This window comes from Suricata suricatta, chromosome 1 (assembly GCF_006229205.1).
Source record: "Suricata suricatta isolate VVHF042 chromosome 1, meerkat_22Aug2017_6uvM2_HiC, whole genome shotgun sequence".
Lineage (NCBI taxonomy): Eukaryota > Metazoa > Chordata > Mammalia > Carnivora > Herpestidae > Suricata > Suricata suricatta.
The window spans coordinates 137061888-137075748 of NC_043700.1; the positions used below are offsets into that span (position 1 = coordinate 137061888).

At 39.4% G+C, this 13861-nt stretch overlaps 1 long non-coding RNA gene across 1 annotated transcript; it reads right to left on the reverse strand.

Annotated features, from left to right (window-relative positions):
• Window positions 1-1974: 1974 nt before the first annotated feature.
• Window positions 1975-3017, reverse strand: LOC115282381. The gene is made up of 3 exons (XR_003904624.1): window positions 2942-3017; window positions 2615-2766; window positions 1975-2018 (listed from the first exon to the last, which is right to left on the reverse strand). It is a non-coding gene; the product is annotated as an uncharacterized LOC115282381 (long non-coding RNA).
• Between the last annotated feature and the right edge of the window lie 10844 nt (window positions 3018-13861).

Consider the following 13861-nt stretch of genomic DNA (forward strand, 5'->3'; position numbering starts at 1 on the left):
TAGTCTCTGTTCTTTTTTTGGGGGGCCGATACTACAAACTCGGGCACAACAGAGTCTGCTTAGGACTCTCTACCCCTTTCCTGCTCACACACCATCTCTCTCTTTTTCAAAAATAAACAATTTTTTAAAATCTTAAAAAAAAAAAGAACACCTCACAAACCATGAGATCATGACCTGATCTGAAATCAAAAGCCAGCTGCTTAACCAGCTAAGCCACCTGGACACTCCTATACAAAAAAGTTTTAAATTTCTTTTTAAATTTCTTGACATTATTTTAAAATCCATTTCATTGGATGATAAATGGGCCTCTTAAATCTCCACCGGCCCTGTAATCTCTGGTGAGTATGTGTGGTTTGTGTCCGTGTCCTCTGCAGCTGAGTGAGGACCTTCTTCTTTAGCCCGAGGAAGTCTTTGGCATAGATAGCCCTTTAAGACTGGTTGGGTGGGACAGGCAGTCTGCCCTCCACAGAGTGCAGGTCCTTCACATCCTTTTAGTCATCAGACACAGACTAATGAGGGGTCATTTCTTCTTTGTGCCTTTCTGCTGCTTTAGAATAATCACAGGAGAAATATTCTCTCTACTTTTTTCTAGAAGAGAAAATGAGATTCATATAAGGTCTCTGTACTATTGAGACCCTTGGCTTTTTATATCAATGATTTTTGTCAGTGTAAAACACATAATTCAAGCTATTAATGTTTTTAGGGTGTGCAATTATTATGTGGAGGGTGGTAATAAGTCACTCCTCTGCATACAAAAAACATATTAGATTTATGGTTGATGAATAGCTGTAACCCACAACCCATTGATGCATGTGATGATGTCTTCATCAAGTTTTGACCAATCATAATCTTCAGGTAATGCTGGGGCAAGATTTTGGTTTTGTCAGAACAACTGACAGAAGAAAATCTCATAGAAATGTCTCAGTTCTTCTAGCATTTAAAACACTACTGTCAGGAAGCACATCATAACATGTATTACTTTAATAAAAACATGAGACTGGGCCCAAGATGGATCATGAGCTAGAGTAAATTTTCATGCTACTTGGCCTCTCAAGGAAGCTACTGATTATGTGACTTCTGGAATCCGGTGCACTTCCACAGAGATTCCAAAGCTGAAGAAGAGAATGGTTGGACCAAAGCTCAGTGACTGAAGGTAAACATTCTTCTGGAAGTAAACCACGAATGGAATCAGGCGTATCTATTCTTTTGCTGTCCAGCGGTTTTGGAACTAGACAGTAGCCACACATCACTGTGGGACACTCGGAATGTGGCTAATCAGAAGTGACATGTCCAGTAAGTATGAAATACCCTCCAGATTTGAAAGACCCAGTATGAAAAGAAGAATGTAAAATATCTCATTAATAATTTATATATTGATTACATGTTAGATGGTAATCGAGGTATATTGAATTAATAAATTTCATATTCAAAATAATTTCACCTGTTTCTTTTTACTTGTTGTAGTGTGGCTACTAGCGTATTTACATATGTAGCTCTCGTGTCTGTTGACTCACCAGCACTTCTCTAAAAGCTCGCCTCAAAGAGATCAATGATTATTCTCCTCAATTTCATGTTTGTTCCCTTTCATGAAGTGTTTATCAACAGTTATGACTTTCCAATTAATTTCAGTCAGTTTCTCACGAAGGCCCGGTAAACAGTGTAGCTGAAAAGAGTCTAATGCGTTTGCTTGCCCAAACATACACACGGGATGTTGCATGCTGAACTTCCTCGAAACCACAAATGACGAACAACCCACAAACACTTCATGTGGGTTTTGTGGGTCATCAACTAAAAGTTTTTTATGTGGGTGTAAGAGTCACGCTGCAAAAGAAAATCCCACAGAAATTTTCCAATTGCCTTTTAAGATGCCATCAATTGCAAATTTGTGGGAAATATCAAATGTACCATTTGAATTCTATGAGACATGACCACTGATATACAGAAATGACAAACTCAGAAAACAGAATATGCAATGGTTTATTTAACTGTATGCTGAAGAAGAACATGGGTATTCATTCCTGGAAACATAAAGATGATTGAACTTTAATTGAGCTATATTCTCTCAGAACTTAAACTTGGTGAGAATGGCTGAGTATGCGTTGTAGAGCAATGGAAATATTAGGAGTTTTCTAACAGTCAGGGTGGGTGCAAAATAACTCTGCGACTCAGTCATTGTAGCAAGCTATCTGACTTCTCTGAACCACAGTTTTTACATGTATAAAATGAAGACAATTATATTAGCCTTGCAGGGTTATTGTTGTATAAAAAATTAGCAAAATAAACCCTGGCTCTTATTATTAATAGTAGAATTTAGTAAATAATTCTTGGTGAAGGGGTTTCGTAAGTCCTAAATCCTATGGTAAACGCTTCCATGTGAAGTAAACTCTCGATTTCTACACTAGACATACTTTTTAGGGGCACGTTGACCTTGTAGCAATTCACTGGTCATCAAAAATCAGAGCCCTGAGCAGGCACTGAAGGGAACTCAACACTGAATGTGATTCAGATCTTGCATGGAGCTCATAATTCTAGGGAAGAGAAGACATCTGCCTATATCGAAATAATGCAAAATAGATTGTGCTACATGCCTCACGATAGTTTTGGACACACTTACTTGGGCTGGTGAGATCCAGGTGGAGAAATCAGAAAATGCAGGGCTATCTCCAAGGAGTGAGGTGTGTGCTGGAGGTAGAGATCAGGTTGCTGTCCACAGAGACGGGGTCCTTGAAGCAATGAAACTAGACAGGCTTGCTAAAGCAAGTAGGTCTGAAAAGGAAGTAAAGTGAGGGAAAGGAAAAGAAAGAAAGAAGGATGAGTACAATTAGAGCACCTCTGTTTAGGAGAAGAAAGAGGAAAAGCATGAGCGATGAGGAGAAAAAAATAGTTTCAGGTAAGAGAAATAAGATGCCCCGACTGACTCCGTACTTTTCTGGTCCCCTACCTGCCAGGGGTTTCAACCCAACTATTCCTCAAATGAACTCAGTCCTCTCTCTCCATCTCTCTCCATCTCTCTATCTATGTCTGTCCCTATTTCCCAAAGCTGTGTATCCTGTTTGCCTCATGCCACAGCTGCAATCCCTCTCTCACCCCTGGTCCTCGCTCTGCAGACGCCGAGCGCAGCCGGGACTGTGATCTCATGCTTTCCCAGGCACAGCTGGAGGGTGCGCAAGATTGCAACGTCATTACACCTCACCCTACATTGTGCTAAGTAAAACAGAGTAAAACAAACCATAAGCAGAAAGTAAACATTTTATTTATAATGGAGCCAAATAAAAATGAGTTTAGCCTTTATCCCCCTAATTAGTGAAAGGATGCCTGGTGAGTGTCCACCTGCATATGTCAAAAACTCAAATCGGGGGGGGGGGGGAACACCTTTATTTTAAGCCCGTGTACTTTCTCAAGTCAAAGGGAATTTTAGGAAGGTCTTCATGGTAAACCCTGTATGTGTTAATATCTTATGTATCTAAGACAGTTTTTGAATTCTGTCAATAAGAATGTTAATATAGAGATATTTTGGAAGATTATAGCATATCATAAGAGAAGTTTGGCTTTCAGAGATAGGGTTATAGAAGAGTGATGTACTCGAGATTGCCTGGAGACCATAAAACTGTGTAGGGACAGATTCTTATGCGATTACCAGATTCTTCTGTTCTCTCTTAGTTTTCCAATTTGTAGTTAACCATTGGGTTAAATGGTTTTAAATAGCTGGATGAGGATCTTCTGGCTGTCCTTACCTTTACTTTTTTAAAAAGGTCTGATTCCTATGTATTTCTTCTGTTTTTTATAAAGGAACAATTTTTGTACTCAGGGGTAATCACTCATTTCTTCTCATCCACCGCCATCACAGTTCTTGTTTGTTGCACAGAGCATGGATTTGGCAGTGGTAACCATAACTTCCGGCAAAATGACCTGTTTTTCCTATTTTCAAACCCACTCAGAGAGACTTTTTCAAGGAAAAATCTATCGCTGTACAATTCTTGTTTGTGTTGGTTTTAACCATTTTCTAATTATATGCAATTGTTCTTGACACACAAGAATAGAAGAACTGGATTAGTCGGATGCATGGGGATTACTGTTGAGTTTTGATGTCTGAGTGAGTTTGGTCATAGGGTTCTAGCTGGAATGTTAAGCATTTTGAGTCTGGCTGAGACAACCTTAAGCCCAACAATGAAGATGTTCCCCGGTTCCTTGAAACACTTTATTTTTCTAATGTAGCGTATACTTAAAACACGTTTTCACTTGTTAAATCATGAGTGATTAATGGAAAACAGATTTGTGGCGGATTTTGTGGTCCTAGGAAAAGGTAGGATAATAAAACAAGAACTAAGAGATCTAAAGTTGGAACCAAATAAAGGTCACACCTTGAGGGATACAGAGACATGCTTTATCTTAATGGTTTCAAAATACTCCATGTGTCATTCACTCATTCTACTCAACAAAATTAAAATGTATGTATTGAATGCCTGTTATGTTCATTTATATTAGTCAGGGTTCTCCAGAGAAACAGAATATGTGATCTCAAAATAAAGAGAGAAAGAATTTTTATATAATAAATATATACATACATTATACTATATTAAATAACTTGTAAGTGAATTTTAATATATTATACAAAAGGAGACTTATTTTGAGGAATTGGCTCATGCAGTTATGGAGGCTGAGAAATCCTAGATCTGCTATCTGCAAGCTGGAGACCTGAGAGAGCCAGAGGTATAATTCAGTCCGAGTCCAAAGGCCTGAGAGATAAGGGATCCCCAGGTATAAATTCCAGTCTGAGGGCAGAAGATGAGATGAGATGTTTCAGCGCAAGCAATGAAGCAGGAAAAAGGGGCAAACTCCTCCCTCCACTGCCATTTTGTCCTAGCCAGCTCCTCACCAGATAAAATGAGGACCACCCACAGAGGGAAAGGCAGTCTGCCTTCCTGAGTCCCCTGACTTAAACAAATGCTTATCTCATCTGGAAACACTCTCACAGGCAGAAAAATAATGTTCATTTAATCTGGGAATTTGATGGCTAGTCAATTTGACACATAAAGTCAACCATGCAAGCACTGTTCCTGTCTTCATGGACCATATAGTGTAGTTAGAGTGACAGATGATAAACAAGTACATGCTTAATTACATATTTGGAGAAATAATAGAATGTGCTGAGGGAATGTTACAGGGATACCTAATAAGGCCTGGAGGCTCGTGGCCAGGGAAGATTTCTCTGAGGAAGTGACACTAAATTTTTTTTCTTTAATGTATATTTGTTTTTGAGAGGGACAGTGAACAGAGGAGGAGCAGAGAGAGAGGGAGATACAGAATCTGAAGTAGGATCCAGGTTCTGAGCTGTCAGCACAGAGCCTGATGCTGCATTTGAATTCATGAGCCTTGAGATCATGACCTGAGCCAAAGTCTGACGTTTAACCGACTGAGCCACCCAGGTGCCCCATCTGATGATGTATCATTTAAACTGAGGAGAGAAGAATGAGAGAGATCTAGACAAGAGATGAAGAATGGAGGAAGATAGGCTAAGGATGGAGAGACCTTTGAAGAATTATCAGAAGCTGTGATACTGTGATACTGTGATTTAGAATAAGAAGTATATATATATGTAATATATATATATGGTCTTTGTCTCTATTTCTGGCTCAGAACTCTTAAAACCCTTGGAATTTCCTAAGAACTAATAGCCATAAAGGTGCCTTTTGATATTCATAGCAAGCCCCTGTCAGCCACACCTAAGTTTATGTTAATGAGATGACTTTTGGAAAGTACCTAAGGATGGCAGCAGGCTGCCCAGTGATTAGAAGGTTATGCCTTCATCTCCCTGTGGTCAGGGGAGAATGACCAGAGACCGAGTTCTATAATCATTGGCCAGTGATATTTAATTAACCATATTTATGTAATGAAGCCTCCATAAAAATCCAGAGGGTTGAGAGAGCTTCTGGGATGGTAGACATGTGGAAGAGTTGCGGGTCCAGAAAATCTGGAAGCTCCACACTCCTTCCCACTTACCTTGACTTATCCATCTCTTCCATTTGTCTGTTCTGGAGTTATAGTCTTTTGGACTAAACTTGCTATATAAAAATAAATGTTTCTCTGAGTTCTGTGAGCTGGTCTAACAAATTAATTGAACCTAAGGAGGGGTTTGTGGGAACCTCCCTTTTGTGGCTGGTTGGTCAGAAGCACAAGCAACAATTTGAACTTATAACTGTCATCTGAAGTATGGGGGGTGGGGGGAATGGACAGTGGGGATCAGTCTTGCAGGACTGGGCTTTAACCTGTGGAATCTGATGTTATCTCCAGGTCGATAGGGTCAGAATTGAGTTAATTGCTTAGTGGTGTTGGGAAAACACAGTTGGAGAAGGCCAGTGTGACTGAAGCAGTGAGAAGATGAAGCTAAAGATAGCTGGGAATCACTCCTGTAGGATGTGGTTTTACATGACTTACCTTTCCAGGGGAACAAGAAATGAAGTGCAGACCTGTGCTCAACAACATTAATCACAAAAAGTGGCAATAAAAGCCACATTGTTGAATATTTACGCTCTGCTAAGCCCTATTCTGGGAGTTTTACACGTATAATTTCATTTAATCTTCTCAAAAACCATAAAGTGGCTATTTATTATGTCCCATTATATTGAAAAATAAGAGTATTAGCGTAAAGATGGTAGACAACTTTCCATTTAAATCTACATGGCTAATAAGTGATAAAGGCAGGATTGGAACCAAGAATTTTCAACTATAGAATCTAGGTTCTCATCAAACTTCTACAATGAAATATTACTTTATATAATATTTAAATGAATACACCTCTTTATGAATTAGCCTTAATAATTGTTTTGCAAAGCAAGAGTTGTTTTTATTTTCTCCTTTGGCAAGGCTTTCTCTTTTTCTCACATGATTCTATCTAGCAAACCAAAATGAGAATTCACTTGCCTTCCTACTGACAGAGATATTTTGTATGGCATTTGGGAGAGAGAACAAAGGGGCAGGATTTAGGATCTGTAGACCATACGCTCCTTGCACCAGTGCCATAAAAAGGCCTGATAGTCTAGGTGACTGAAAATTCCTGATGCTGGTTAAAGTTAATAAGTAGCATTTTGATAAGTTTACTCAGTATATTGAAGACCCTAATGAACTCACACCTGGAACCCAGTGATTTAGTTCAGGAGATGGTTTTAGAGCCTGATGACTAGAACTAGCCTGAGTTCAAACTCAGACAGTTGCTAGCCATGTGACCTTAGCAGATTTATTAACCTCTCTGAGTTTCTGCTCCTCATCTATAAAGTAGAGATAATACAGTTAATAAATGAGGGTAATAATGATATCTACCTCACTTGAGTGTTGAGAGAAGTAAATGAGATGATACACACTCAAAGCCAGTAATTGCTAGGCAGCCACTATCAACCTATCTTTTGGAGACACTGAATATCTTCTAAGTTCAAATCTTAATTAAGGTGGTCCCCAAAATAAGTCAATATGAAGTATAATGCTTAGAATTATATAGACAAATTAGGCATAAAATGTTAAAAAAGGAAAATTAAATAATCTATCTAAACACTAAAATATTTGAAGGAAAAAAACAAAAAATCCCAAGGTCATATTTCTGACAATTTATTTATCTTTATAAGCTCAGCATTTAGTTCAGTGCTGGGAAATACAACTCCTTCAATGGGAATGGACAAATAATGGATAAGTGATTGTCCGACTGAATGAGTAGATGCATAGATGGATATAGCTTCATATGTTGAGTGGTACAAATATACATTTATGACCATCAGATGTAAGAGTGAATCCAAATTAAATCTAGGAAAGAAAGAGCAGTAACTAAATCTGGAAAAGAAAGAGCAGTGTGAACAACAGTGAGCCTGATGTGAGGCTCAAACTCATGAACTGTGAGATCATAACCTGAGGTTGAATACTCAACTGAGTGAACCACTCTGGTGCCCCATTAAGCTAAGATTTTTTCCACACACAAAAAAATATTAAGTATCTAATTTTGGAGAGAAAACAAATCAGATGCAAATGCTTGTTTTTTTTCAGGAATCAAATAAAAATGCATTTCAGTGACTTAATTAATACAAATACAGATGACAAATGGGGCAAGTACAGTGTGTATTATATACGTTGTCAGTAGAACTTTAATATTCAATAAAAGGCATACATGTCAGTTGAGAATGGTATTTATAGGCTTTCCCTCCCATGGATATCTACTTAAAAAGATTATGCACTCAAGATCCTTTAAGTGTGTATAAACTGAGGGCTCTAGTAATTAGACATTGAGGGCAGAATTCAGTTTATTACATCTGCAGAGGGCTGAGGACAAGGTTAGCCTCAGATGAAGGAGAGCTGTCTTTTCATGATTTAGCATGTTTCCATTCTGTCTTTGTCAAGAAAGCCATGGAAAACAATTTAAAAAGTGGACTTAATGTAACACAATAAGAATAAACTATAGAAAAACTTGGCTATACCTATAACAATGAACACAAGCTGGATTGGGGCCCTTTTCACATAATCCTTTGATGGTTTAGGTACAGTAGATGGAGTTTATCAACATGCATGTTAACAATGAATGTTCTTTGGTTTTTGGTTTAAAAAAATATTTTTAATGTTTATTTTTGAGAGACAGAGAGAGCGTGAGTGGGGAGGGGCAGGGAGAGAGGGAGACACAGAATCTGAAGCAGACTCCAGGTCCTGAGCTAGCCATCAGCATAAAACCTGATGCAGGGCTCGAATCTGTGAACTGTGGAATCATGACCTGAGCCAAAGTTGGACACTTAACCAACTGAGCCACGCAGGCACCCCCAAAATAAAAATGTTTATACATGATATGTCTATTGCTTCAAGTGGAAACACTATCAGGGTCTTTATCTCATGTGTTATCTGTTTGTTTCTAAAGATACAAAGAGTGATGTGTCTGTGCTTTAACTTTTATCCAGGTTAGCGATCACTGGACAACCTCAAAGACATATTTATTCCGATCGCTTGCTACACTTCCCTCACACTGCCGTTGAAGGGCCACGGGCCTGGAGTAGCAAGCAGAGCCAACTATGGTACTTCCTAGGGGCTTAAATGGAAAGTAAGGCTTCTAAGAGAAAATAAGTTCTTGCAACTAATTCTGTCATAGGAGTAGAGCAGGGTTCTCTGGGCCCTGCATTGGAAATACCTTTCTGTTTCTACTATTTGTGGCTAATGTTCAGTCGAACACAGCACCCTGACTGCAGGTTGCACCAAAGATTTCACTGAGAATCCTCTGTTTCAGCCCCATGCCCTTAAATCTTAAAATAGCGTACATCTTTGACAGAGTTTATTATGAAAACCATTTGATTTGCAAGTAGGTAAATGTATTGGCCAAAAGGTTAAACTGTAAGGATGCAGGTCTGAAACTGACTCCATGAAACAATAGAAGGGCACACATTGCCCAAGTCAAAAGGGACCGCCCTTGTAACATCCTAAGGGCAGGCCTAAAGATGGAGGCTAAGACTAGTTACGCCCTACCTGAGGGTCCTGGGCCCACTCTGTGATTGGTCCATACTCTAAATGTTGTGATTGGGTCCCGCCAAAAGTAACAAATACTCTAGGCAACGTGAATGGTTAAACCTGCTGTCAATAATATTGTATAATAATGATTGGATCACTGTATTTCCTGTAACTCCCCCTTCCCAAACTCATAAAAGCCCTACCCTGCCTTTGTTCGGGGCTCACTCCACGTGGATCCAGTGTGTTGTTGAAGTCTGTGAGCCCGAGTTTAGGCTGGCTGGGCCTAAATTCGTAATAAAGCCCTTTGCTTTTGCATGCGTGCTTCGGTCTCCCAGGTAGTCTCTGGTTTTAGGGGGCGATATTAAAATCTGGGTACAACAAAACAGCTTGCATAAATACAGAGAACATTTAAGGCTATTCAAAAGCCATGAAAACCGGGGGCTCTGTCTTTAGAAGAGGAAGGCTAAATATTTTCCCAGTGGACACTGGTCACTATTTTTAAAATCATAGGTTATAATTATTGGTATTAACTAGCCCTTCTTCCTATCACAACTTATACTGAATTGTAAGCATCTGAATCTCTGTTTTTCCTGGCAGATCTTCTATAACAAGAGAGTATCTCACGCAGTTTTCTATCCCCAGAAGTCAGTATTATGCTTGAAACCCCTGGGAAGATCATCAAGTCTCTCCTGAAATTAAATCTATTGAATGCATTGTGTTTTTCAAGCCTTAGTTCTCCGTGGGTTAGAAGTTCAGTGTCCACACGTGAAATATAGTTACACGTAAGCAGAGGAGTTCCCTGGTACAACAGGTTATAATTGCAGGCAGGTATGGGTGGAGAAATAAGAATGCTTTGTTTTGATTTGCTTTTCTGATACCCTTGCAAGATAAAGAAATTAGCTGGATTCATTTGAATATGTCTCGCAGCTGCTTTTTAGCGAGTCAGAGAGTTCATACACCTATGAAATTCCTCAAACAAGAGAATGGAGCTTTCCACATGCTTGGGGAAAAATACTAGCTTCTTTCATTGGTGCTGACTTAGAATCTTGCTCATACAAGCTGGAAAAAAATCTAGGCTCCATTCTCTAAATGCTTAGGGACTCCAGAGAAAGATAACATTTTTAAATAGCAATGAGATGCGTTTATCATTGTTAAGACACTTTATGCCATTGAGAAAATCTCTGGCCAGCTTCTGTTGCTTTTTGGGCATTCCCTACATTTTTGTTGTAGAGTTGTGGTAGATCTTAAACTTTTTCTGGCTGCCTAACACCTGAGGCTGGGGCAGAGTCTGCTATTCATCTCAGGCTAGATGCTTATCCTCCCATACTTTGTCCTTTATTTGTGTGGAGCCACAATTGACTTCAAAGGGGACTTTGCATGAAAAAGAGATGCAGCCTGGTAAGAAAGGAGGGGACAATTGGGTGCTTTGTGCTGGAGAAAGAAGGTCCTCAAACTTATCCTAAAAATAGGAATCTCTGGGCACTTGGGTGGCTTAGTCTGTTAAGCGTCTGGCTTCAGCTCAGGTCATGATCTCACAGTTTGTGGGTTAGAGCCCTGCGTCGGACTCTGTGCTGACAGCTCAGAGCCTGGAGCCTGCTTCGGACTCTGTGTTTCCCTCTCTCTCTGTGCCTCCCTCATTCATGCTCTGTTTCTCTCTGTCTCAATAATAAACATAAAATATTTTAAAAAATAGGAACTCTTCTATCATATCAATAAATATACTTCTCGGTCATCTCTAAGGAAACAAATGTTTCCAAATCAGTAACAGAACATGCCTTCAATTTAATTTTTTCAATGTTTATTTATTTTGAGAGAGAGAGCATGTGTGGACAAGTGTGTGTGAGGAGGAGGGGCAGAGAAACAGGGAGAAGGAGCATCTCAAGAAGGCTCCATGCTGTCAGCACAGAGCCCAACTTGGGCTCCATCTCATGAACTGTGAAATCATGACCTGAACTGAAATCAACTGAACCTACTGAGGCACCCAGGTGGCCCAAACATTCTTTTAATTATACTTGATACATTTGCTCTTCTCTCTTACTTTTAATTCCCAGGGAAAAATAATATTAAAAAAAATAGGGAGAATCCTTGTATGCCCATGAATTAGTCAATGACTTTTAATAGACACTGAGTCCAATGGAAACTAAAGGAACAGTCTTCTCCATCTTGTGTTCTGGAAGGTATAAAATGGAGAGTTATTGTGATTATATGCTCTCTTGGCACCAGTCTTGTACAGATGCTATTTGTGTAAAAGTCCAGTGCAGATTTGTTATCCAACCAATTTTTCTAGTATTTAACAGATAATCTAAGCCACAAAGAGTATAGATTTATTTTTGTCTATTGCTGTATCCTGAGGATTGTCTACATTAATTTGGGATTTTTACAAGATCTCCACTTCAGTTGGATACACTTGCATTACAGGTGGGATTATGGCTTCTTTGCATATATACATATCTTGGATAGCTCTAATCCAATCTCTTACAGCAAAGGTAATTAGGTGAAATGGTGATGTATCCAGAAAAACACATCACTTCATCTGGCCAGATGTCCAAATATTTCACCTTTTCCCTTTGTATTCTATGACCTGCCGTAACAGCTGATTTCTAGATATGTCATTCTGAACCACTGTTTGGTGATTTCTGCTCTCTTGGTGAAAGCTCTATACTATCCAGAATGAGATTGCCACATTAGTACTAAAAAGGAGATTATATTGTTTGGCAAAGGATAGCATTTCCTTTTCAAATAATACCTTGATCTCAGCAGAGCGTGGTCTCCTTTCTTCGGTGGTACTAGACTTCCAAAAGCATCTGAATGCAGCACTGCCTCAGGGGATTAGGTTTGTGAACATAGTTTATACTGTCTGGGGTGGATGCTGGGAAATACAATTTTTTCTTACTCTGCACACTTCAAATACCACTTTTCAAAATAGAAGTGAAAAGTTATGCAGTGGGAGGTATGATGAGTGACAATTATGACCGGGCCAAACTGCCTTAGCAGAGAGTGCACCGGAGAATGTTCTGTCCTTTGGGGGGGGGGGGGGGGGACAGTGACGCCATGTGCTTCTGTCTGAGGCAGCTCTTAGTGTTATGGTCTCTACTCGAGTGTATGTGATATAGACATGCCAGCAAAATCATCCCAAACCACTTGTAACTTATCTCTGCCTCTAGACAAAGCACACAGACTCTAGACAACAATGGAGGAAAGAAGGTGTCTCACCCAAAAACATCGACTGGAGAAAAGCTAAATGTACAGTAGCAGCAAATGCCCTGTTAGTACTGAAGATCTCTGTCCCCAGTAAAAAAGACATAAGGGATTCTTATCTTCACTTCCCCTGGCCCTTTCTTCATGATTATTTTCAGTACCTATAGTTCCTAAATAACTTGTTCTTTGGATGAATCAAAACTCATGTTATGGAGTGCTTGGGTGGCTCAGTCGGTTAAGCATCCGACTTGGGCTCAGGTCATGATCTCACAGCTCATGAGTGTTAGCTCTGCATTGGGCTCTGTGAGCCTGGAGCCTACTTCCAAGTTTATGTTTCCCTCTCTCTCTCCCCCTTCCCCACTCATGCTCTGCCTCTGTCTCTCAAAAGTAAATAAACATTAAAAAAAAAACTTCATGAAATGTGTTGTGAAAAACTGGTAACATTTTAAACGATTGGTAATCTCTGGCGTTCACAAAAGGCACAAATTTACATTGTTATTGGAAAGATTCAAAATGGTACACCCAAATTGTTGGGAACAATTTGATATTATTTATCAAAATGTGAAGTGTGAACACTTTGAGTATGGCTCTAGGAATGCTCATCACTAGGGGAGTCCTGGAGCCAGCGACAAACTTTCCAGAGTTGATTGTGTGCGTTTTGACTCACTCCTAGGTATCTAGAAAACTGCTAAGCTCACCATGAGTGTGCACAGATACATATAGTAGACGCTGACATTTATTGAGCTTCTTTGGGCTATGGTTTTAAGCATGTGTTTTAAGTTACCTAATCTTGATGACAACATGAGACACTACTATTATCAACCCCAGTTTGCAGATTAGGAAATTTGGAGGATAAATCACTTGCTTCGAGTCACAGACGTAGGTAGAAGGCTGGGATTTGAATTCATGCAATCTGTCTCCCAGGGAATCACCAAATGTAACCATTTGCCTCCACCTGACCAAGTAGCTTACTTCAGCATGTTTGTAATAGGGGGAAGAAGGAAGCCATTCAAACAGCACTCTTCCAAGCTATTTCTTGGAATCTTAAGCATTTGTTAAAATACACTATGTACAGCTGAATGAGTCATTGAAAAGACACCCACTATGTGTTTTGTTGATTGAAAAAGTAACTTTAAAATATACATCTTATGTTCTCATTTGTTCCCTATCAAACAAACTCATTAAAACCAGAAACCAA